General features: G+C 34.5%; 1 protein-coding gene and 7 non-coding genes across 8 annotated transcripts in view; 4 read left to right on the plus strand and 4 right to left on the minus strand.

The window, feature by feature from the left end:
• LOC110380993 (dopamine D2-like receptor) overlaps window positions 1–24,361 on the plus strand; it is a 214,457-nt gene that overhangs the window by 80,326 nt on the left and 109,770 nt on the right. The window lies entirely within an intron of this gene.
• On the minus strand, window positions 7,863–7,934 carry Trnap-agg (transfer RNA proline (anticodon AGG)). Its single transcript has one exon. It is a non-coding gene; the product is annotated as a tRNA-Pro (tRNA).
• On the plus strand, window positions 8,581–8,652 carry Trnap-agg (transfer RNA proline (anticodon AGG)). The gene has a single exon. It is a non-coding gene; the product is annotated as a tRNA-Pro (tRNA).
• On the minus strand, window positions 11,847–11,918 carry Trnap-agg (transfer RNA proline (anticodon AGG)). The gene has a single exon. It is a non-coding gene; the product is annotated as a tRNA-Pro (tRNA).
• On the minus strand, window positions 12,367–12,438 carry Trnap-agg (transfer RNA proline (anticodon AGG)). Its single transcript has one exon. It is a non-coding gene; the product is annotated as a tRNA-Pro (tRNA).
• On the minus strand, window positions 13,434–13,505 carry Trnap-agg (transfer RNA proline (anticodon AGG)). Its single transcript has one exon. It is a non-coding gene; the product is annotated as a tRNA-Pro (tRNA).
• On the plus strand, window positions 13,725–13,796 carry Trnap-agg (transfer RNA proline (anticodon AGG)). The gene has a single exon. It is a non-coding gene; the product is annotated as a tRNA-Pro (tRNA).
• Trnap-agg (transfer RNA proline (anticodon AGG)) lies at window positions 16,364–16,435 on the plus strand. Its single transcript has one exon. It is a non-coding gene; the product is annotated as a tRNA-Pro (tRNA).

Genomic DNA, 24,361 nt, shown 5'->3' on the forward strand with positions numbered 1-24,361 from the left:
TTCTGTTCTTTTATTTATATTTATGTCGGAGATAGTCAATAGTACGGTCACTGAACGAGCCGCAAGCGCGCCCTCTGGTGGCGTTTTCGGTGAAACAACAATTTGGCGCGCTTGGCGGAGTCGTGGCGGTCAGCGCGGCGTCCGCGGAGCTCAGTCTTAGTTCAGTCTTAGTTCAGTCTTGGTCGAGTCTTCATTGAGTGTTCGTGGCGTTACTACCCTACGTCACGTCTAGTGTACCTAGTGTTATTGCCTAGCGTTGTAGATCCGAATTTATCTCCTTGCTTGATTACCCTAACTGATGTCGGACGATAGTGCCAGCCATCCTGATGGCGCCTCCGACATCAGAAGTGGGATGCAATCCGAATGCCCACATGTGTTAAGAATTCGGAACGCAAAGATAAATTTCTACCCACTAACAAAAAAAAAAAAAAAAGATTTGAACGTCGATAATTTTGAAATGTAGGTAGTAGAAAATTGATTGGGAATTTCAGCGAAGGTACAAGTATGGTAACCACGGATATGGTAATGGTATCGTTTCCATTGTTAAATGTCAAGCTAGTTATTGAAGGTTAAAAAATTAACCGAATTTGTCTTTTTTTCATGTTTCAACAATGACGGTGGTTATTGTGCAATTCGGCGAGAAAATTACGACGTTGAATGGAGCATCCCAGCTGCCTGCTAGGAGCCCAACGTGTCGTGTGTTATCGTGAGTTCGGAGTGTTGGTGCTCGTGCATCTCCGTGGCTTCACGTTCGCGAAAGTCGCTGTACTGCGCGCTATAGCGATGTGCGCATCGTCACGCACGTTGAGTGGAAACCCGGTGAGACCGATCCATTTTTGCTTTATGTTGACGTTATTTGTTTTACGACATTTTTAAACTTGAGAGGCATCTGTTTCGTTAATAAGTTGGTGACCTAGTTTTAATAAAAAATTAAGAGCGCAATCCAGTTAAACTTGACCTTAAATTTAAAAGGTCATTTAAAGTTTTTGAGTTACTTGAAGACGATCGCTATGTTTTGAAATCTTTAACTGGTAATAGAACCTAGAAGTATGCCCACGATGTAAGGATGCCTCAAGCTGAGATTCCAACTGAATTAGATTTAGTTACTGTTGATTTAGAGGTCGATGACCCAGGCGAAGGTACTTCATCAAACTCTAATTAATGCACGCATGATAATTGTATCTGTCTGATGATTGCGACTGATTTTGTGCGAATTGATTTCGCTGATTTTATTTCAAGTTAATGCTACTAATTCCATTGCAAAGTTCATTGTTCAGATGCAATTCCTACCTTACCATATCAGTGAGAAGGACTGATATCCAATAACACTAGGTACACTAGACGTGACGTAGGGTAGTAACGCCACGAACACTCAATGAAGACTCGACCAAGACTGAACTAAGACTGAACTAAGACTGAGCTCCGCGGACGCCGCGCTGACCGCCACGACTCCGCCAAGCGCGCCAAATTGTTGTTTCAACGAAAACGCCACCAGAGGGCGCGCTTGCGGCTCGTTCAGTGACCGTACTATTGACTATCTCCGACATTTATATCATGAATAAGAGTTCATATTGAATGAAATGCATTGCCATTTTGTCTATCATAATTTATAAGTAAAGAGTATAATAAATACTTTCAACAGCATCAAATTGTACATTTTAAAGAAACTTACTCTAGTCTTTTATGGAAAAGAACCGACGAGAAACTCCATAGTAACTCTCTTCAAACTCAATAGACCATGTTCTTCGAGCACGCTTCAAAAAAAGACGACATTATGGACACAAAAAAAATCATATGCCAATTAAGATCCTCATATTCCTCATCCTTTTTTGGAAATAATTTACCTCATACGGCATTCCGCATAGGAATCTTATTGAAAACCAATGAAACTGAAGTGAGCAGTCAGTTCAACGCACTAAGGGCATAAAGTACAGGATTTCTCGTTATATCGTAACTGGATGTCTTGGTCGCTGAAATACGATGCTGGTTCATACGTATTGAATGCGCTTGAGTATTGGATCACGTTTTATTTATATGTAGTTTAGATTTTTTATTTCAAATCGTCTTACTGGTCCTGTTACTTAGTCGTCTTCATCAGCCTTCTGGTTGACCCCAAAGTTTGTCTTAAACTGATATTTCTTGATAAAAAATATTGTATTTTTTTTAAAGGTGGCAGAATTTTAGACCTATAGATGTAACCTGGGGACCATTTGGAATGAAGTGATGTTCCACTGTAGTAATGTTATTCAATTTATACTTTTATACTATAATATTATAAAGCGGAAAACTTTGTTTGTTTGGTTGTAATGGATAAACTCAAAAACTACTGGACCGATTTTAAATATTCTTTCACCATTAGAAAGCTTTATTATATGCGAGTAACATAGGCTATATTTTATCACGGTGCGGGCAGTAGCCCCCACGGGACGCGGGTGAAACCGCGGGAAAACGGCTAGTATTATATAAAATGCTTTAGTTCAGAAAGCTACCAAAACTAAGTGAATATTATCTACTGACCTTTAATTAAGAAAAGTTTTAAAACTTTAACTACTTAATCACTAGTTTGTTCTCATACCAATTTGCATTTTTTTTTAAACTTTAAAAGGTCTTTCAGAAAATATTACATCACCATCAGCTAAATATCGTTAAAATCCTTGACATTTCAGTAATCCTGATTCCTTCACGGCTCATTTGGTTCTATGTTTAGGCCTTTAGGCTGAAATGTTATCTAGACTGAGCTGACTTGCAAATAAACTGATGTATGTCCACATAAATCGTCAAGGTTTTGCGCTGCGTGACAAATGTTCAGGCGTTCGTCAAACGCTTTTGGGATCTCGATATTTTATGACAGTATTTTAAAAGAAAATCTGAAACTATATTTTGAAATTTTGAAGTTTTTGTGTAATTCTTGTCAGCCTTTCCTGTTGAATTCACTTCAATTTACTTTGTTTAATATAAAATGAATATTTAAAGATCAAATTATCAAAATACTTTGTCTTTTTTTAGTCTCGTCACTATCAAATAAAACATAAATGAAATACTTGAGGAGCCTTTTGAAATGTATGTATAAGTTTTACTAAAACAACCAACTTATGTTGAATTATTAGAGATAGAAACATTTCTGTCAGAAAAACTGTTTTTTCTAATACGAAACTATGTGTGTACGACTAAACTTCATCAAAGGTCCAGCTATCCAAAGGCTTAAACCAATAAATCACCGAAGTGAGGTGATTCGATGACTATAAATGGCCAAGTCATTTCCATTCGTCGCTGCAACCCCGGGATACCGATGAATAAACGGTATAAGTCACTAGAACGAGGAATAGGAACAGTAAATTTCAATACAGTGACAGATTTGGAATAAGCCTTCGAAAAGTTGTAATTTTTAATTATGTAAAAAGAAATCCCATAAATTTTATTAATAACCAAACAGATAATTAAATTACGTGTGATGCAATGTTATTTAATCTTAATAAAAATTACATATGGGTTTAATAAATAATGTAATTTCACATTTTCAAAGACGTCCAGAAAAAACATAAAACTCTCCTTTTCGCATTGCAAAATTAGTGTTGATCCTTACGTTCTTAAACTAATTTATTTTCTTCTACTAACCACTAATTGAACAAACCTAATGATACTTTTGATTGTAATAATGGATGTAATAATTTTTCAACATAAAACACTAATGGTTTTGAGTGTAGAAAAAGTAAATGATAACTTATTGCCTTCATTAGTTTGTCAGAATGTGTGCAATTTTCATAATGACTCCGATGTCATTAGCACAAAATACATAGGTACAGAAGTCAATCTCATGTATGTACTTCACTTTTCATGCCTAAACTCGGCGGTCGCGCTAGGGTCATCAACTTTTTTATGCGCATAAAACTAACGTGGTAGTGGTACTCGTAATTATTTGATTTATTGTTGAGAATAAAACAGGAAAAATGAAATATAAACCAATAGTAATAAAATATTTAATGTGGCATACATGAGGTTAATAAACACTTTCAACGGAAATTCGTTTGAACGAGATACCGAACTTTTTCAGAAACCGCAATTTATAATTTTGTTATTCATACATATATAGGTACTTACTTATTACTCTTTACTTGCGAAAAAAATATTTTTGTATGTAATGGGTTGGTTTGGTACAGTCCCTGATCTAAGCTTGCTTCTACCTACAGAAACCTTGATGTGCGAGTTTTATTTCGTCTACCTTACAACATACTCTCGCCATGATCACAAAAATTATCAACTCCTACTAGTAATAATCTTTGAGGGTAGGTTGGGAGGTTCGCCTGGGTCGACACTAGCAAAACTTATTACGGCATTGGGCCAGAGGCCGCCGGGGCGCTTACCTACCCACCTAACTGTACCTACCTACTGCGTTTATTAAAAGAACCATCGAAATATGAGAAAATAAGTAGGTCCATACTATATGTAATACGGCAGGCTAAAAAACGACAGTTCACTGTTTATTGTTGTATTAAAACAACCGTCCACTGAACAATTATAATACGACTTTTTTTGTTGCTCCATTATTACTTTTTCTTTTGTTATTAAAATTAAAAATATTACAGTCAAATTACAGTTAGGTAGGTATCAAAACGCGTGCACATTTGTTTGTGTGACGCGCGTATCTCAAGAAAACGGCAGCCCCGCTCGCACTGTTTTGAGTTGTTTTGAGTTGTTTTGAGACAGCGCGTCTGTGAACACGCACACATAGACACCTATGTCTGCGTGACTCGAACGCGCTTTATATGTAGATTGACTTCTGTACCTATGTATTTTGTGTCATTAGTGACTGGCTGAAAAGAAGTCTAAAATAGCCTCTCTTTAGAACAAATGACAGATGCCTTAGTGTACCTAAATAAAAACGGAAAGTCTGCAAATTCTTAAGTGCTTCTATTTTAATTGAATTGAAATGATCTTCTTGCTACAAAGTAAATTGTAGGTAATAAGTATTCTAACATGTGCCTTACGGTTTTTGACGTGGAGTATTAAAACTGTACTACTTGCAGATAAACTATTTTCTTCTTACTTAATAGAAAAACTGCAAACTAATTAAGATTTAGTACTTAAGCTGTATAAAAAACTCCGCGTACATAAAGTAGCTAAAACCACAGGAAAAATCTGGTCTTAATAAAAAATTCTGTGATTCCTTTTTCTGTGCAATGTGTGACTCAGCTAACTTATTCGGCATAGAACTGCATCGACTTTTGCTTTGCATGTGCACTCGTGCATGGGATTGATAACTGCAGCTTTGATTTGGTCCTTCCACCTCAGCAGAGATCTAAAGTCTGGTCATATTGAACACCGTCTGTGTGACAAATCTTCCACTTGGTATAAATCGAAGCTGTGACTCCAGTTAGGATCGTCATCAAACTATTTAGTGTACTCACTCATACAAGCTTCCTCGTAGCATATACAGCCATACTGCCCGACTGGATAATAGTGTTTTTCGAGGGCGTGACTTTAGAAAATGTAGAAATAGTTAACAATGTAAAAATCTACACGTTCATTTTTGATTCAATTTTATTCCACAAAGCTGTCACCACAGCTGTAATTTAGAAGCAGACGAGACGTCAAGAGACATGATTTTCCAATAACGTAACAACGAAACTATACCTAGATATTTTCACTCCACTATTTTAGTGAGCATCGGAGTAAAAAATACGCTGTTCACATCCATTATGATGTTGGACAACAATAATAATTTTAGTGACATCGTAAAATCTCCATTTGGCCACAATGTTAGGTGGAGCATTCACGCGGAAAATGTTGTGGGACATGGTATAAGAGTGATGTGCCGTATAACATATTGCAAGTAAGGCGAGCTGGCCCAGTTTTGTCAACAATAAACCGGCAAAATTGAAGGGAGTATTCTTTCAGAAATTAGAGCTGTGTCATCATGTTTGTCAGTTTGAATTTTTTTACGATCTGCGTATAAAAGGACCAGTTAGAGATGTTTTTGGTCCATGTAAAGACAATTATGAAATCTGCTGACAATTTTTACTTGATACTGCAAATATACCGCAAAAACATAAAATTCGGTACGATCAGCTTAGAATTCAACCAAAAAATAACAATCGTGGTAAAAGTAATACCGAAAGATAAATTTGCTTAAAGTACCTAAAATATAGCTGCAAAGGTCAATATCAAACACAAAGCTAAAACAATACAAGCCCGGTTACCTGATAAGTAATACCATGAATAACATACATAATCTCCTCGGAAACGTTAAACAATGTTATCATAAAACATTTTTATCAACCCGCTGAAATTTCCGAATACCCTCGCTTTCAATAAAAAATGATTTATATGTACGCTTTGTTGTTTTATCTGAACGGTCTCGCGTGGTGACGGAACTGAATGAAACGATTAATTTCACTGTTTTGTTATAGATATTCTGATATTGTTAAGGTTCATAACCGCCATTTCATAAAAGGCCTTTACAGTAAAAATGGTAAAATTTATAACGGATATTAAAGGATTGAAAATAATTGTTTTATCTGGTTAATATTCAGAGGCATTGTTGGAGCTATCAAGTGAACTGTGGAAATGGCCAGAAGAGGTTTATTAATTTGAAGTACCCACTTGACATTTAGTAGTTGATTGTCTTTGTCATTTACAAAGGTATCTAGTTTGAAATTATCTGGAACTAGCGTCTCCCAGCGGTTTCGAATAAAAAGTTGGCTATTAGGCTCATCGATAAATGGGCTATCTAACACAGTTTTTTTTTCCAGTACGAAAGCGGGAACATTTTAATATGGATTTGTAGAAGAAAAATGTTTGAGATAAGCTGAATTCATTCGTTGTAAAATGTACTTCAAAGTCTAACATTGATTGAATTTACAGAATTCGTAAGCTACGCTGACAGAATGATTTCCGAGTGCAATTCAATACTGCAATAGTTTTCATGATCATTAAGATCTCTGAAACAGTAAACTAGTGCATTGGAAATGAAACAGATACAAAGTCTGCCTATTGATATCGGATTCCCGGTTCGGACTGAAATCGCTTCAAGGATAGTTTTACAAACTAGCTCACATTCGGGCAGTTCACCCGTGGGATGTTAAACCTGTAAGTCTTAAGCCTGATATCTTTCTTACTATGAAAGGGAAGCATTAGATGGTGCATCTTTGTTTGCGCGTCCTATTATATCTTGCACACCTGACTGATCTCCTTGGAATACAGCCGTCTACACTATAGCCAACAATAGGTCTTGAAGCTATTATTACAAATCTGCATTCCCTTTAGCGATACAGGATAATGACTAAAGGATACCAGTAGGTATTACCTGGTAAACAGAATACCACTGCACGAAACACAATCAGAATTGCAGAGAGAACTGTAAACGAAGATTAGACGGTTTTACTAAAACATGGTTCACAAACAATATTCCGGTTTAAGGTTGGAACGTCAAAGGGGCTCTTTATGCCACTATATTCGTATTTTAGCTGAAAGATAGTGACACTTGCAAGCTGACTCGGCAAACGCCGGTCATTTGCATTGCTAAACTGTCGGCGTCTTGCTGCTATGCAGTTTTAGGTAAAACCTTTGTGGTGTGGGAGAATTTTTGTGAATTATTAATTCATTGTTTTTTTTTTATAAGTATTAGAGTTCTGAATATGATTAAGACTTAATGTCTCTAACTGTTTTTTATAGGGCTAGCTAACTGTCTTCATTCATATTAATACTTTTATGTTAGGAAAGATATTAAGTAGGTAGTAATGCCATCATAATCGAGACTTGGGTGCAGTATTAAAATGCAAAAAAATATACTATGTGTTTTGCCGACCACTGTTTGTGGCAAGAAAACTTGGGTATAGATAAATGTTGAAGATACTTAAAAAATTGGGCTCGTCCGGGATTTGAACCCGGGACCTCTCGCACCCTAAGCGAAAATCATACCCCTAGACCAACGAGCCAGCTGCTCGCTGTCCAAAATATACGTAGAGTTCGCGACTAATGACTGCCTTTCACTATCACGCGTTATATAATAATCATAAAAAAGCACGTGTATGACGATCTATTTTAATCTTACAACAGTAATATTACTCGCGGCTGTTGTAGGAGGAAACTGGGTACCTCCCGCTTCAGGATAAAAAGTAACTTTCTCTAGCTCTTCGCTTTCTATTTGCCACTAATTTAAATAGGTTCTATCTATAGTTTTGATAGTTGCTTTATATTTTTACTATAATATTATTCAGGATTCTTGTCGCGGTATATATTAGATTTTGATGTATGAATTTTTTACTTTAACCTACACGCACTCGTCGATAACATTTCAATTTGCTTTTCTGCAATTCTTTCTACTTTTATCTAGCACCAGGTGTCCATCAGATTCATATAAAACCCAATTCTATCTATGCCATAGACATACATTCTAACGGGCCCTATCTAATAGAGGATTTGCAGTTTTTATTACTCTATGATTACGTCGATATCTCGTGACATAGTGAACAGACGATATTGATTAAGTAATACTTTTATCTATATTGCTTAATTTAGTGAAAGGCGCAGCAAAGACCGCAATCTTCAGTCTGTACGTAGATTTTAAAACTACATATAAGCGGCTCGTTGGTCTAGGGGTATGATTTTCGCTTAGGGTGCGAGAGGTCCCGGGTTCAAATCCCGGACGAGCCCAAATTTTTAGCACCGATCATTTTCAATATTTGAAGGAGATATTAAGAACGTCCTTTGTTTCTTCAAATTTTTCATGACCAATAGAGGTTTATTTAGTATTTTTTAAGTACCTATACTTTTTAACAACTATAGTACCTATAAATAATATCTTCTTCCTGTCCTGTTTTAAAATTTCAATTCGGCGTAGTATATTTCCCATCTCCAATCCTCTATCACTCATCAATAAAGCGTCCTCTCCCTATTTACTAAAGTGAATTTCTCAGGCAATGTATCTTTACAAATATCGGTACATACATAAAATCAGCAAGAATAATTTATAGATACTATATTTTATACTTTGTAATTTATACATTTGCAGTATTATGCTGAGCGAGGTCCGTTTCGACAAAGTGTCACAAATATGTCCTCTTTTCTCTTCTGCTGTCAAGACTCTTTTATTTCTCCTTTTATTAGATGTTCTTATTTTTTACTTGTGTGTAGTTCCTATCTATATATCATTTTCTCGTGAAAAAACGGTAGTGTAGCAATAAATCGTATAGTTCCGTTTAATCCTTGCAAAAAGCAATCTCGCATGCGAACAGCCTTATGCCACCATATTTGCTTTTCAAAGATACAACGCTGCATCGAACTATATTTGTTTTGATGCTGCGACGGAATATTATTTGCAGTTATTACTATCCATTCAAATTGTATTTTGTATCAATAGTGGGTTTAGTAGGTTTAGTTAGTCGATATTATTGAGTTTAGAACAGTTTAAATGCAGCTTTGGATATGGAAATTCAGTTTGTACTTTAATTTTCTGTGGAATTGATATAAATTGATATGTTTTGGTATATGATAGAAATAAGGCAGTAATTATAGGAATAACTACACTCCCAAGCAAGTTTCTACCCTTAACGTAATGCTAAAACTAACTAAACTAAACTTTCAAACTTGATCATAAAAATCGGCAATCGTTGGATTTATATAGAGCAAGGGAGTGATTCCATTTTATTTTTTTTGCTGGGGGTGTATTATTTGTTATAAGTTATTTTTGTAGCTTTACCTCTTTTCTAAAACAAATACTTAACACATCGGAATTAAAAAAAATATATCTATCTAACTTCGACTATTTTTCAAATTACTTTATGAATAAGAAGTTTCTTAGATAAGCGTGTGCAGACACATAAGCTTCATACTACTAAGTATAGGTAGATGCGCAGTATATTTTTTATTATTTGTATTACTTAATGCTTAATATCACTAGCTACAGAACAATTAAAACCACTAAAAACAATGAAACGCCCAATAATTCCACAAACTTTCCTACAATAGAATAATGCAATCCTTATTTAGGTATCTAATCCGTCTAATAGATTTGTCCGATAGTGGTTTCACGATAGCCCTCCCCAATACTAAGCCCAAGCTTTGGTACCCAATCGCCTAACTTTGGCTAAACCAATGAAATCCGAAATTACGAGTCAACAGTTTACAGGTTTATTAGTTTTCAGTACACGCTGAAACCGCACTTGTGAAATTGCTTTTAGGTGTAGAATTTGCTTTTAGAAATTATGAAAGACTGGCTATTTACCACTACTAAGCCCTTCTGGATAAAAAGTAGCATGTGTATTTTTGAGGCTTTAGATTATTACCTATGGGTGTACCATTTTCATTTTAATTGATTCAGGATTTCATACCCTTTATGGGTACAAACACACAAATTTTTTTAAATACGTAGACCAGCGGTAAGGGGCTGGACTTTTCTTATGAATCACTTTATTTTTAAGTAGAAGTCGCATAAAAATCCGCGCAGTAAGTTAAGAGTTTATCCCAAAAAGACATATCGCACGGGTTTTTTGTTTCAAAGGATATAAGGTATAAGTTACATACAATGTTTAAACATTTACTGTTACATATCAATACATCGACATACATGGAGAGGAATCTTGAAATGTTTGCTCTCGTCAAACTATTACATATTTGTTTCATGCACTTACATGTTAGACGGTTATGTTCAGATCTTGAAAATGATAGGTTTGTTTTTTTAAGCTCGTTGATTGGATAACTTTCTAAAACTCGTTCTTAAAAGTACATACTGGGCCTGTTATGATTTTGTTTCCATATGTATGAATGTCAATAGCAATTTCTTTACATAAAATTCATAAAATAAATACATGTATAACAGATAAATTCTTTAAAAAACGTTTAAATAATGTTGTATTTTTCATTCTTAAATCTTGCAATAACATTTTACCAGTATATTGTGTCTCTATCTTGTTCAAAGGCAGACAGTTAAATTTTGAGTTAATCCCACCTTTGTGAAGTCAATTTATAAATGAAACTTGTATGTTTACTTATTTACCTAAAAGAAATTTAATTTCTGTACGAAAAATGGAGAGAATGTTATTTATTTATATATTAATTTTATTTATTTATTCGCTATTTTACTTCATATTATATTTTGCTGGTGTATGTGTTGGGTAAAAATTAATTGCTATAGATTTTAAAGCTTTTGCCTTTGATAGTTAGATTAGAATTTCAAGCAATTTAAGTGATTAATGTATTTGCTGAAGTTTTTCAAACAGCACGAATGTTTTTTTTCTTTAGTAGCAGCCATTCGAATATACTTTTAAGTAGTGGATGAACATTTGGTTGCCTGCATTAATAATAGAAAATTATAACCACAGTAGAGTCCTTTCTTTTAGACTGAAGGATTTTTTAAAGAATACGGAGTATAAGATTGACTTGTATAGGCGAAAACTAGTAAATTTTTACTAGCTTTCCTGTTAACTAGCTACACATCCAGAAAGGCATTTCTTATCATAAGGTTTTTTCAAATTTTTGATCCGAAATTCGAGATAAAGTGAAGTCAAATGGACACGCTCAGAGACATTTAATGGTTGGTTACTTAAGCCATTCTTTAGTGAAGGATTTCTTTGACAATCCGTCACCAAGTTGTGACTTAAGTAATCATAAAATGTCTCTGATGAGTGTGGGGGAACGCGGTCATGTAAACTAGAATATTAGTTAAACTATTAACTTGATATTGAATTAGTTGATTCTGATAACTTTCGATAACCAAACATGTATGACGTTTCTGTTTTTAACTTAATGTAGTTTGCATCGTAGGAAGTATGGTCTACGATGCGTCTCAAATGTAGGTCATTAACTAACACTGCCTGCTAAGAAACATTGAGATACATGTCAAAAGATTTGGGCTCGTCCGGGATTTGAACCCGGGACCTCTCGCACCCTAAGCGAAAATCATACCCCTAGACCAACGAGCCAGCTGACGAGTGAGATAAAATTATACACTGCAAGACATTTTTTCCACTTAAATTGGTGTTTGCTATAATTTATAACGTGACGTAGCATTGAGTAAAAAGTCACGTAATGTTTATTCCATTCGTGGATTTCAAAGATGATACTTATCTATGTAGATAGTACCTATAGGCTGTATTTAGTAAATTAGACATTTAATGCGTTCACAGTTTTAGATGACTTAAATGAGGCGATAAACGGTTTCACCAGATTTATCATTGGGTGAAGTTATTTAGGTATGGACATTTAGATTTATAGGGCTGTATGATTGGGTGAACATAGTTTTGCCATAGGACATGATTGGCATTATGATTTACTTGGCTTCATGATGTTTTCTGACTAAAAAAATGTCCCAAAATGGTCGCGTTGGTGGTAAAGAATGCCTTCGATAAAATGTTCAACTGAGTAAAAATTGGGCTCGTCCGGGATTTGAACCCGGGACCTCTCGCACCCTAAGCGAAAATCATACCCCTAGACCAACGAGCCGGCTGACTATCACACCGAAACTAACGAGAACGAGCAACTTGTATTGAACGCCTTTCACTCAGATAATTACATAATGGCACGTAGACACGCAGATAAGAATGCATACATACATAATAGTACCTATATATACTTATTAGAACTAATACATATAAATCAAACATTTAAAGAAACCTAATATGTTTTACATGGGATGCAAGCAAGTCATCTTCTAAAAAACTCGGGCTGATTATTCTCATGTCATTTTGTTACCTGTTCAGATAGCCTTCGCAGATACAGTGTCCCTAACAAGCCCCGTCAATTATGAAGTCATGTCTTTGAGGAGCTCAGGGCATAGGAAACCATATTAATCTGCTTGTGGCTTGCTAAACCTACAAAAGAGTTCAGTATACTTTTTCAAGGGACCTAAATATTGGTTTCTTTTATCCCTCAGAAATTAGGATAGAATAAATGCTCACAATACTAAATCTAGAGGTACTAATAGTATCATAATATCTTATCAACTTACCCAAACAAAGATTTTATCATACACCTGTAAGCCAAAAAAATGTAACATCTTACAAGTCCCCTTTTCCTTTCCCCATGGCTCCGTTGATTTAGTAATATAGAAAGGATGTAATAAGACGAATCACGAAAGGGATTTATAGAGGTAGGAATCCGGAAGGGATCTAAAAGGACGTACAATTACCTTACGGGAATGTCCTACGAAAAGGGCAATCAGGTGCGTAACCTACTTAGTACAAGAAATAAGGGAGAATAGGGGACTTAATATATAATTTTATCATGGATTTTTTTAAGCTGGTGCTCAATATAATACTTGCAATTTTAGATGAAACTCAAAATCATATTGTTTTCAATTTTTATAAAAGATAATATTTAAAAAAGGTCGGGTGGCTCATAATACTGGCATAAACTGCGGGTTATTTTTCAATCCGTTTCACTATAAGAGAATGTATGATAGCAACTATTCTAGAACATTTCTGGCTTAATCAAAAATTGGGCTCGTCCGGGATTTGAACCCGGGACCTCTCGCACCCTAAGCGAAAATCATACCCCTAGACCAACGAGCCAGCTGCTGTACTACTCAAAAGAAGTATCCACATAAAATTTCTTAACAGCCCAGTAGCATTAGTACCTATACATAATATTTATATCACGCTTATACTTTCGATTTTAAACACGTTTTGTGACGTCAGCGTTAGTTGTGGAATGCGTGAACGCATGTATGTAGGTCACCTTTCACTGCGAGAGTTGTATACTGGTCACCAATTTTTATAAGAAAATCAGCTGGCTCGTTGGTCTAGGGGTATGATTTTCGCTTAGGGTGCGAGAGGTCCCGGGTTCAAATCCCGGACGAGCCCAATTTTTTAACAGTTACTAGTAAAAACAGTTCTTGAACAGTTTCGGCAATAATGACAAAAGTTGAACAAACAAAGTATGAGATTGACAATAGTTTATGTCTGGTTTTGAAAACTGTTTTGTATTTTTTTTTTATCTAACTGTTTACTTACACTTGTTACAATATCCTTAGATATAAAAGTGATAAATCATTGCTACTTTATTACTTAGTTAACTCTCAATAAAGATTACTAAACTAGATAAAATAAGATGTCATAAATTACAAATTATCATTGCGATAACGGATGGAAGTAATTTCATGGAATATTTTTAATACTACATTAGTAGTATTATGGTAGTTAGTAGTATTATGGAGTATAATATAGGTACAACGGGGATTGTATGAAATACGATATTATGTCTGAATAGAATGTTACTTGTGAAATGATATCAGACAGTGATATAAGTACCTATGGAAGAAAACACGCTGCACCTCAAATGAAATTGGGATGGGCTGAAGGATTATAATATTGTGCTTGGATACCGATAATATGCAGAAATAATTAGCATAAATAGATATTTAACCTATAAAAACGCGTTATGCCTATAAAACCTTTAAGAAGTCCGTCTTTCCGATGCGCTCAGAGCAAACCTATTTAAATGCTTGGTACAAAGATAGTTTAGGACCTGAAAGAGGACATAAAATAAAGGCTTATTTTTATCCGAGTGCGGGGAATTTTTCCTTCTAAGGAAAAGAGCTAATGAAAGATAAAAACTTAAAATTTTATGTAGGTAATTGAAGGATATAATCAAATTATATATGTATTTACAGAACAAACAAACATAACCAGCTATAAATTAAGATGTTTGTTCTGTGAAGCTAACTGATTGATCCGAACATTAGTACCTAGGTAAGATCTATTTACATACGCTGTTTAATGTAAGTGGGACATATAGACGGAATATTTAGTGACAAGTTATGTCGATAGAAGATATTAATACTGATATGGATAATGTTGTTATAACCCACCCAAAACAAAAATGTGAAAGACTGCCAAGTTCGATAATATGGGAATGCTTCGCCTATAAAAGAAGTGAGATCTGAATAAGTACCAAGTTCCATACACATACCTCAGTTAAAAATAGTTACTTTTTAATGATGTTACTTGGCAAGTTTTCATACACCTTGTTATAAACCTACTAAACGCTATGAATCAAGTATTTAATTTTCTATTAAAACTTGCCAAGTAATCATCATTAAAAAGTAACTATTTTTAACTGAGGTATGTGTATGGAACTTGGTACTTATTCAGATCTCACTTCTTTATAGGCGAAGCATTCCCATATTATCGAACTTGGCAGTCTTTCACATTTTGTTTTGGGTGGGATTTCATTTATTTTTGTAAGGTTGTTTATTTTATTTTTTCTTATGATGAAGTTAGTTAAAGAAATGTCTCATTTATACTATCTTTTAGATTTTTAATATGCACTATGTTTCTTACAAAGAAATGAACTAGATTAACTATGACTAGATTTACCAACTGACTGACATGACATGTTATCATATATTATGTTCGTGGATCAAAGTTACACATTCGTTATTTTCTAAAGTGATTCACACTTGGCCGTTTTCAGATTTTTACTTTACTTTGACTAAATACAAACCTTTGTACCATTCGAAGATATATTATATAAATATAGATAAATTTAGTTCGTTTTAGTTCCTTAGGGGTATAAATTTACACCGGGTATAAAACACCTTCATTATTTTGAAACCGACTCACACTTGGCCATTTTCAGATTTTTCCCTTTACCTTGACATAAAGACCTACCTCCATGCCAAATTTCAAGTCAATACGACCATTGGAAGTGGTCTAGGTTTTTGATGAGTGAGTCAGTGAATCAGTGAATCAGTGAATAAGTGAATCAGTCAGTGAGTGTATAGTAAAAATAGCGATTTTCTGACGTCAATATCTCAAGACCTACAATAGGTATATTAATGAAATTTTGTATTTTAGATAAGTGAGGGGGTCTCAACAGATACTAGAAATTTGATATGCGTAAATAGAATAGATTTTGAGTTACAGAGGGGTCGAATTTGGCCCGAAATGGTTCGTGTAATATAACCCACGGCCGGTGTGTCGCCTTTTTTGCTCGAACTTGGCGGACACACTGCCGTGTGTCTAGATTTGTAGAAATGGTTATTGTTCCACTATTTTTTTTTGGTAAAGTAGTGTACTTAATTTTCTAACACGCATGTGTTACTTTACATGCTTAAAAAACAATAAAAATACAGTTGTCTTTCAGATGTTGTGTACCAGCTATTCCAGTCTGTTTCACCCTCATCCGGAAAAACCACAATAGTCTTACGTGAGTTACGTTAGTGTAAAGTGTGATAGAGGGACAAACAGAGTTATCTTCTCAAGTCTTGCTGCAGGTTCTACATCTAAACGCAAGCAGATACCAAGCCTACAATGCCATGCCACCAATTCCATTTAAAAGGCAAGATCTTTATCAGTGACGAAGTGAAAGGTAGCGTCTATCAGAAATTTTAGTATCGCACAGTATTATTTAGCCGCAACAATCAGGTGGCTCGTTGGTCTAGGGGTATGATTTTCGCTTAGGGTGCGAGAGGTCCCGGGTTCAAATCCCGGACGAGCCCATTTTTTGTAACTAAGCGTTGGAATATACCTACATTACGGCCACGGTGAATAAACTATGTAATAGGAGTTCTCAGTTAAATCGGAAACCCCGCCGCCGCGCCGTAGCACTATTTTTGTGCAAATGATTTATCTTTTTGATTAATTCTTAGACCGCCCATTATGTTACCTGTACCTGTACTTTAACTAGATTAACATCAAAAATGTAAAATTGGTGTACCTAATAAATTATATATATATCTATCTATCTATCTTCCTTCTAACTATCCATTCTTCATAAAAAGTAACGTTGAGGTAAAACAACAAGGCGCATTGTACGCTATAATAAATAGAAAGTATAAAGCAATGCAATTAGCGTATAATCTAGGTCGCCCATGAATAAATGACTAAAGTGCTGACACGTGGAGACTTTACCATATTTCTTATGAGTTTATTTTACTATACCTGCTCTGTTGAGAAGGCACCTAAGCAAAGGTAACGACAAAGGGACGATTCAACGATTTGATACTGAAAATTAAGTAAAATAATGATTCAATTAATTAAGTCCCCAACATATTTACATAGTTGGATTAGGATAAGCAGATGATGATAAAGTCATTTTTACCACCTTAACTGAATTATTTTCATTCCACTAAAAACCTTTACAGGATTTTTTATTATGTTTGGCTTCCATTGAATAGGTATTTTGAAATTCGATAAACACAGAGGTACTAAAAGTCACTGATCCTTTTTATTACAATTCCACTCAAAAATGTAGAACAGAATTTTAACAAAAAAATGTTTACTCAATTAAGCTGGCCCATAGGTATTATTCTTGCTAAGGGCGGTCCCAGGTTCAAATCCCGGTCGAGAACAAACTTTTTGGTGATGGCTTTTGTAACGAGTTTAAAAGGTCAGAACGATGGGAATTTATTGGGAGAGGATACTTTTATTTGACCTTTACTTATTGATTTGTAATGCTGGTCGGTTAAATGGGTGCTGTAGGAATATATCTAGATATTTATAAAAATATAAATGACTTTTAACTTTATGTAAACAAGTCTTCTGGAAATAAAATTCTTTTAAAGTATCAATATTCCGTTAAAAGTAAAAATAATATTTCAATATAAATGAAAACAGACAAAACGTTTTTGGTTGGTATCTTCATAGTTCCGGAGCCTGCACAAATAACAAAAAAAAAGTTTCTCCTTAACTAAAATAGAGTAGATAAGTATCATTTTGGGGAGTTTGTTGCGCCACTTCTTCTTCCCAGCGATAACACATAGGAAGTAGTGAAGGGTGGGCGTTTTGGGGGCTGTCTTATGTAAATTCCTGACGTTCAAAAAGTGCTGTCTTGCAGCCAAGTTTGAATAAATGATTTTTGATTTGATTGATTTGATCAGTCTGTTCATTGCAATTTAAGTGAACTTGTATGGAGCTAATGTCAAACCCTAAGTTAGTCTATCTACATATAAATATATCTACGTCTAGTAAATCACCATCTCAGATCGGTTATAGAAATCCGCTACAAGTCAACTAGCAACAGACACAATCATGCGTACGAGTATTATGTAATCTGTGAGTAAACAACAATAACGTCTATAGCCGTCCCATTAGTCATTAGCCGCGCTAATTACTTAATGTTAATTAGCTTATAATTACACTCCCACCTGATTGATGCTTAATACTGACTTGTCTATTGGACCTGCAAATAATCCTTAGCTTAAACTAGTTCAAGTATTGCATATAACTCTGCCTATTTCTTTGAAAATAAATAAGACCCATTAACAACATAAATAGAAGATATTGTCATTTGCACAGCTATTTTCCAAATATGTAGGGATTGGCTCAAAGTCTGTGCCGATGTAGCCGAATACCAAACATGCAGTGATCGTCTATATGACCTCCTCAACTCACAACTTTATACTTACCCTGGTAGACTGGTTCAACAATCAATCAATTATTTGATGTCATTTACCTATTTGGATTGGTCAACCAAAGCAAAACAGATAGTTAAAATAACTTTGACAACCATCTTACATTAGTTAGAATGCTAGATAATTATATTATCAAGCGAACAAAGTTACAAAACGTCAGATATCTCAATTAATTTTAAAATCAATTAAACAAACTAAACGTCCTTCCACCACAGCGATGTCAATTAGAAACCGAAAACAATTAGCGGATACATTCCGAAACGTTGACCGCGTAATTATCCGGAATATCCGAAATATCCGTTTTATCCGGAAAACTTGATTAAAATTGGTTTGGCAAACGGTGGCAGCCAGAGCTAACACCAAGTCCTAATTAGTAGCTCGTCATTAAACAGATTTGGTGGACAATTGTCGCGTATGTTGGATAGTTGGGGATAGATCCGGGATATGTCGGATAGTTTGTGTCAATACAACGGCATGGGATAGGTTTGGTTCCTCTGTGTGACCATGAAGTTCGTGGCACACGGAACTATTTACATTGCCATGTTTAGTGGTCACCTATTATTCGTTATTGATGAATCTTTTTTCATATTTTCAGTTATTATGTTTTGGCATTTTTTTATTTAGACATATTACGTAATGTACAAAAAACAAATGTCGATCTTCAATTTAGAGCAGAAACCTAAAATATATGTTTACTACAAAATAAACAGACTACATCGTGTCGAACAAACAGTACAATTTTTACCTCATTCGAACAAAACGCCTGAAGCAAGGCTTTGATCTAAATCATCGTTTTACAAAATGTTTACCTACATAAATATTACAAGAGCTAATTTGTTCACTCAAATGAATTAATTCTTCATGAAAAACATAAGCGTAGTATGTTTACGTCTTTCATCTTGGGCATAAATAACTTCTTAAAACACTAAAAAGCAAAAAAGGGGGATGCTGAGCTATGTTTATTTTGCCACGGACTTCTAAACTGATTGTCCGACTGATGCTTTTTAGTGTTGCATACTCACTCCTTCAGTTCAGATGACGAAAATAAAGTTCACAATCCACCTTATTTCTCGACCCCCACACAGATCGCCAATCAACAATCCTTTGTTTTCCTTTGCGTGACAAACGAACGTTCGATGAACAAATCGACTGTCTATGGATGATGGACGGCCATGTTACCTGCGCGCCGATGTTACCGCCCCGCCGATGTTACTGACACGCCGATAGTGCGCTACGATTTGCATGCAACGAAGAAATTGTTTGTGGAGTTATAAATCAGTATTTATAAAGTCGTGGTGGCTTAGTAGATAAAACATCAACATCACAAGCATAAGTGTATGGGTTCGATTCCAGGTCAAGCAAGTACCAATGCAACATTTGTAAGAACTTTTTCATACCTTTTACAAAATAACTGATTAAAGGTGAAGGAAATCATCTCGAGGAAACCTTGATAATAAAGTCTGGAATCGGTGATTAACGCCCAATCCTTTTCTGTGTGAGAGGACGATAAAAAAGGCTGATGATGATTTGATTCTACAAAAGTTCTATATTTTAAAGTACATTTTTCCTCAGTTCACAAAAATACATTTATTAAACTTGCAGGCTCCCTCATTCTCCATAATGGCGGACCCAAGCATCTGTATCTACGGTTCCGTCTAAAATAGACGAAGTGAGCAAGAAAATTATTTTAATTGAAAAACTTGGCGCGCCCTCATTAGCGACGCTCATAATTAATTATTTATTGTGCCCTCAGTCGTATTGCTGGATTCATATTTTTTCGTCTCCATTTTTAGAATGGATAAGAGCAAAAAAGTTCTGTAATAATAACATTTTGATGTAATGAAGCGCTTTTGTTTCATGGGCCCCGCTTTTCTCCTTCATTGGTGACTGTTTTAGGGAACGTATTTGGCAGTCGTTAAAACAATTCTTACCAAGGGTTCAAGTAAGGTATGTTGAGGATGTCAGATGATATTCAGCTTCATCTGTTTAGTCAGAAAATCGCCTCCAACATACATAGTTGGGAAAAGGCTAGGCAGATGATGAGTAAGTTAATAGCTTAGTAAGGTTAATAATTCTCTTCTATAACAAAAGCAACAAACTTAACAGGATGTTCACAATATTAAGTTGTTAGCATAATGCAAATGTGAAAAAAAGATGGAAAATTGAGTCGAACAAAGCGTTTCAGTGCAAAATTCCTGCAGTGTACTGAAAACATAACTTTAGCGTGCTTCATAAAATATTTCCCTCTTGCTAGTAAAATAACATTTTCCGCTGAATATGCTGACTGGAAGGTTTTAATAGGTGTAAACTTCACACGAGTGGGTATTATACAGGGTGCGCCAAGTTACTGGCAAGCTTTTATTGTATCCATGCTTTGGACATGTTTTTATTTTTTATCGGGTTCGTTGTTGAAACATGCTGTGTTTAAGAAACAGTTTTTACTTTGGAATACTCTTTTGAAGTAAAAAATGTATTGGTGTAATTTTATTCTTTATGCCGGCGGCTTGCTAATTTACTATAACTTTAGACACGCATCAGAAGAAAATAATGCTATCAATCCGGTAAAAGCCTGTGTAATAAATCATCTTATGAATCTATGCTCAAATATAATATTATGTAAATAATATGCTTTCATATTTTCAAGGTCATAATCACTTATCCCTAAAAAATATTTCATGGTCAGAATTAAGTGAAGCTCAAAAAAAAAGCATAATCCTCCTTCGGTGCAGTTGGGTAAAATCCTGAAGTAAGATCGTGAGTATGGAGAGGTTATTACCCTGAGACGTGCTTACTGTCACACTGGTAGCTAATTGTGACGTATTGTAAGTGAAGCGACGGACTTACGATCAGGGATGTTTACAGGTCAATAGATACAAGAGGATGGTTTGGTTTTATTTAGAAAGGGTTGTGAAATATGTACAATGTACATGTATATGATTTTGAGGACATAAGAAGCAAGAGAAAATTATGGTTGAATAAAATTGGTCACCAAAATGCAGTTTTTTGCCAGAAATTGTGGAAAAAGAACGTGATAAGTTAAAAATTTAAAAACAATAATAATTGGTTACGTATAAATTGATGTTTTCATGCAGGTTGGTCATTTCAACACTTTGGAAGTCAAAGTTAATCACTGGAAAAATACATTCTTTAATAATTGTCAACTGATGTCACTCTAAAATTCACTGCAAAAACGATTACATAATGATTTAATCCATTTATTATGTAAACAAATCACTTAAACTGATAGTATTAGTTGATCGATAAGGGATCACCAAGCGCATAAATAAAGCATTTAATCTATTTGTACAATTAACGTTAAAATGCTTATTAATTTTGTATAAAACCGGTTTGAACTGGAATAAATAGGAAAGGCTTACCTTCAGGCGTAAATTAATTGGGCTAAGAGGAATTTATTTATGCAGCTGTAATATTTTAGCATGAGTTAACTTGGGGTAATTTTTTAACGTTTTAAATCACATGTTTTTATTTAGTCTAAAGGTATGAGTAGAAAATTATTCTAGTATAGCTACCAGAGAAAAAGGTTTAAAAATGACATAATTTTCAGTGTCCTTATCCATTATTTTTTAAGCATAGAACTTCCAAAATGTCAAATTATCAAATAATTTATTGTTTTCGGATCTACTAACCTTGAAGACTAACAAAAAACAGCAAATAAAAATAACACAACGACGTCTATTTTCCTACAAATCTCTGTTAAAATCCACCAGCTGTGTATTTAGGCTCTCCACTATAATTAAAATACTCTTGTATAATTTATACACTTCTCACAAAGCATCCATTTTAATAGGGTTGTTTCCAATTTTCGAAAATCTATTTAAATAGCTTCTAAATAATTTAAAGATCACCCCTCCTATAATTTTGCGTCTTAAATCTCTTTACTTTTTATGTAATCGATTTTTTTCTATTTTTCTTAAAACATTGCCCAGAAAACGCTCGATCACGTGACTGTGACGTCACAGTATACTATGTGTTCCTTTACACTTTGCACATCTAAAGAGAAGAAACTAATTGAAAGAACTCATTGATTTTTAAATTTTCATAATGTATTCTTATAATATAGATACAAAAACAAATATTTTAAACATTTAAATTATTTTTAAACATTGGGCACAAAAGAAAATACCTGTAATGTTTTGAGTTGTGTAAGCGGTAAAATAAAACTGTGGAAAGGAACGTAAAGTTTTTGTTTGTTATTGAGGTTATATTTGTGTCATCTTGGCTATTAGCAAAGAATTGAGCGACAATAAAACTATCAGCTTTCATAAATCCTTTCTCCATAATTCTTTTCTAACTTTCTTTCGCTCAAATACAAATAAAAACTGAAGAAAACAACACATCAATTCTCAGGTTATACCTGTCATAGACTGTCACTGTCAAATACTTGTCATTGTCAATGTAAAGTGACGACATCGGACTCGATTCGCCGTTTTCAAGGGCGTGACGTAATAGACGATAAATTTAAATTTCATAAATTGTTTAAAAATTATGCGGTCAGTTATTATTAATATAATATAGCTTATCGTGTTTCTAGTGTTGTGAACTTTCGGTGCATATACATATTTATAAATAACTGAATACTAGGAAACAACCCTATTATACCTTACCATTTCAAGGTCAAAATAATTGCTCTACAAATGACCTTGACCTTCTCTTATCTATAAAAGCGAAACGATAAATCTGAAAGCATTTTAATATCGATTCTGAAGCCATAAATTTTGTGAACCAGGCTATGGAAAAAGGTACTTCCTCGCATAAATCTGTCAGCAGCACTTGATTGCACGGGTGTACTTGACCGCTAACATTGGCCGTCCTGTTATTGTACGGCGGTGCACGCAAGTTTTGCATTAAATGGCTTGATGGTAATTATACGTTGTAGTGTTGAATGTGGAATAGTGAATATTCAGTGGTGTTTGACCTTGAAGCGTTTAATGGAGCCATAAAATTAATTCTGTTATATCAGTGATTTCTACTTCCATAAAACCCGGTAATTTCTATAATCAGAGATAATTAAAACTGAAGGGGCTGTTCTAGTTTTTACAACCAATAAAAATCACGACCAAACTTATATTAGCTTTATACAGACATAAAAATCGTATGACCAGATTCAAGTGGTTGGTGTGAACAAATTAAAGAAAATGAACAGTTCGGTATTATCATCGTAAAATATTATTTAAGTAAGTATATACAGTGGATAACTTTAACATAATAATATTATGTAATTTACAATAGGTAATTGATATCGTTATCCAAGATACGAGACAACAATTTAAGGCGCGTAAACTTTTGATAATATTAAGATTATCATCCCTTGTTATTAACTATGGCTTAAATACTGGCTTTAAAAGATGAAAAAGTGAATATTTTTATTACCTATATATTTTTAGAACTAAGATACAGTATTCAGAACCTTTTCTTTCATTTTTTTTTGCTATTTCAGAAGCACTTATTGGTTATATACAATACCATTTTCCCTTTGTAATCCACGTCAAATTAACCCTGCCTAATGAATAATCTGCAGCCCCATCAGAAACACAGAGGTTCTCAAGTTGATTTCAACTACAACAATTGTTGAACAGCATTTAATGTAACTCGTATAAACAATCCCATTTCTTCAGCACACCGAACAACGCAAGCACTAATAAATGTCATTATGTACCACAACATGTTTCACGTTAACCAAGAAACTAGTTTGCCTAGTACTTCCCATTCTAATTAATTTTCTTGCAGACGCCCAAGACTAATGCCAGTGGAATCCCAACAAATGCTATTGTTTCGCAATTGCCATCGATTTCTCGTTAATCCTTGTGGTGCCAATTAAAATGGCCTGCCAACTATTTTGTTGTTTTGTTGGCAATATATTGGGTTTGGACAATGGGGTGGTAAGCAATTTAATATTTGGTCTTTAGAAACTGCAGTTTGAGGTTTTAAGTGCGATTGTATGAAGGAAGAATGAGTTTGAAAGTTCTAGTTTGAATTCCACAGGGGCAGTCT

The sequence above is a fragment of the Helicoverpa armigera genome, chromosome 16 (genome assembly GCF_030705265.1).
Source record: "Helicoverpa armigera isolate CAAS_96S chromosome 16, ASM3070526v1, whole genome shotgun sequence".
NCBI classification, from domain to species: Eukaryota; Metazoa; Arthropoda; class Insecta; order Lepidoptera; family Noctuidae; genus Helicoverpa; species Helicoverpa armigera.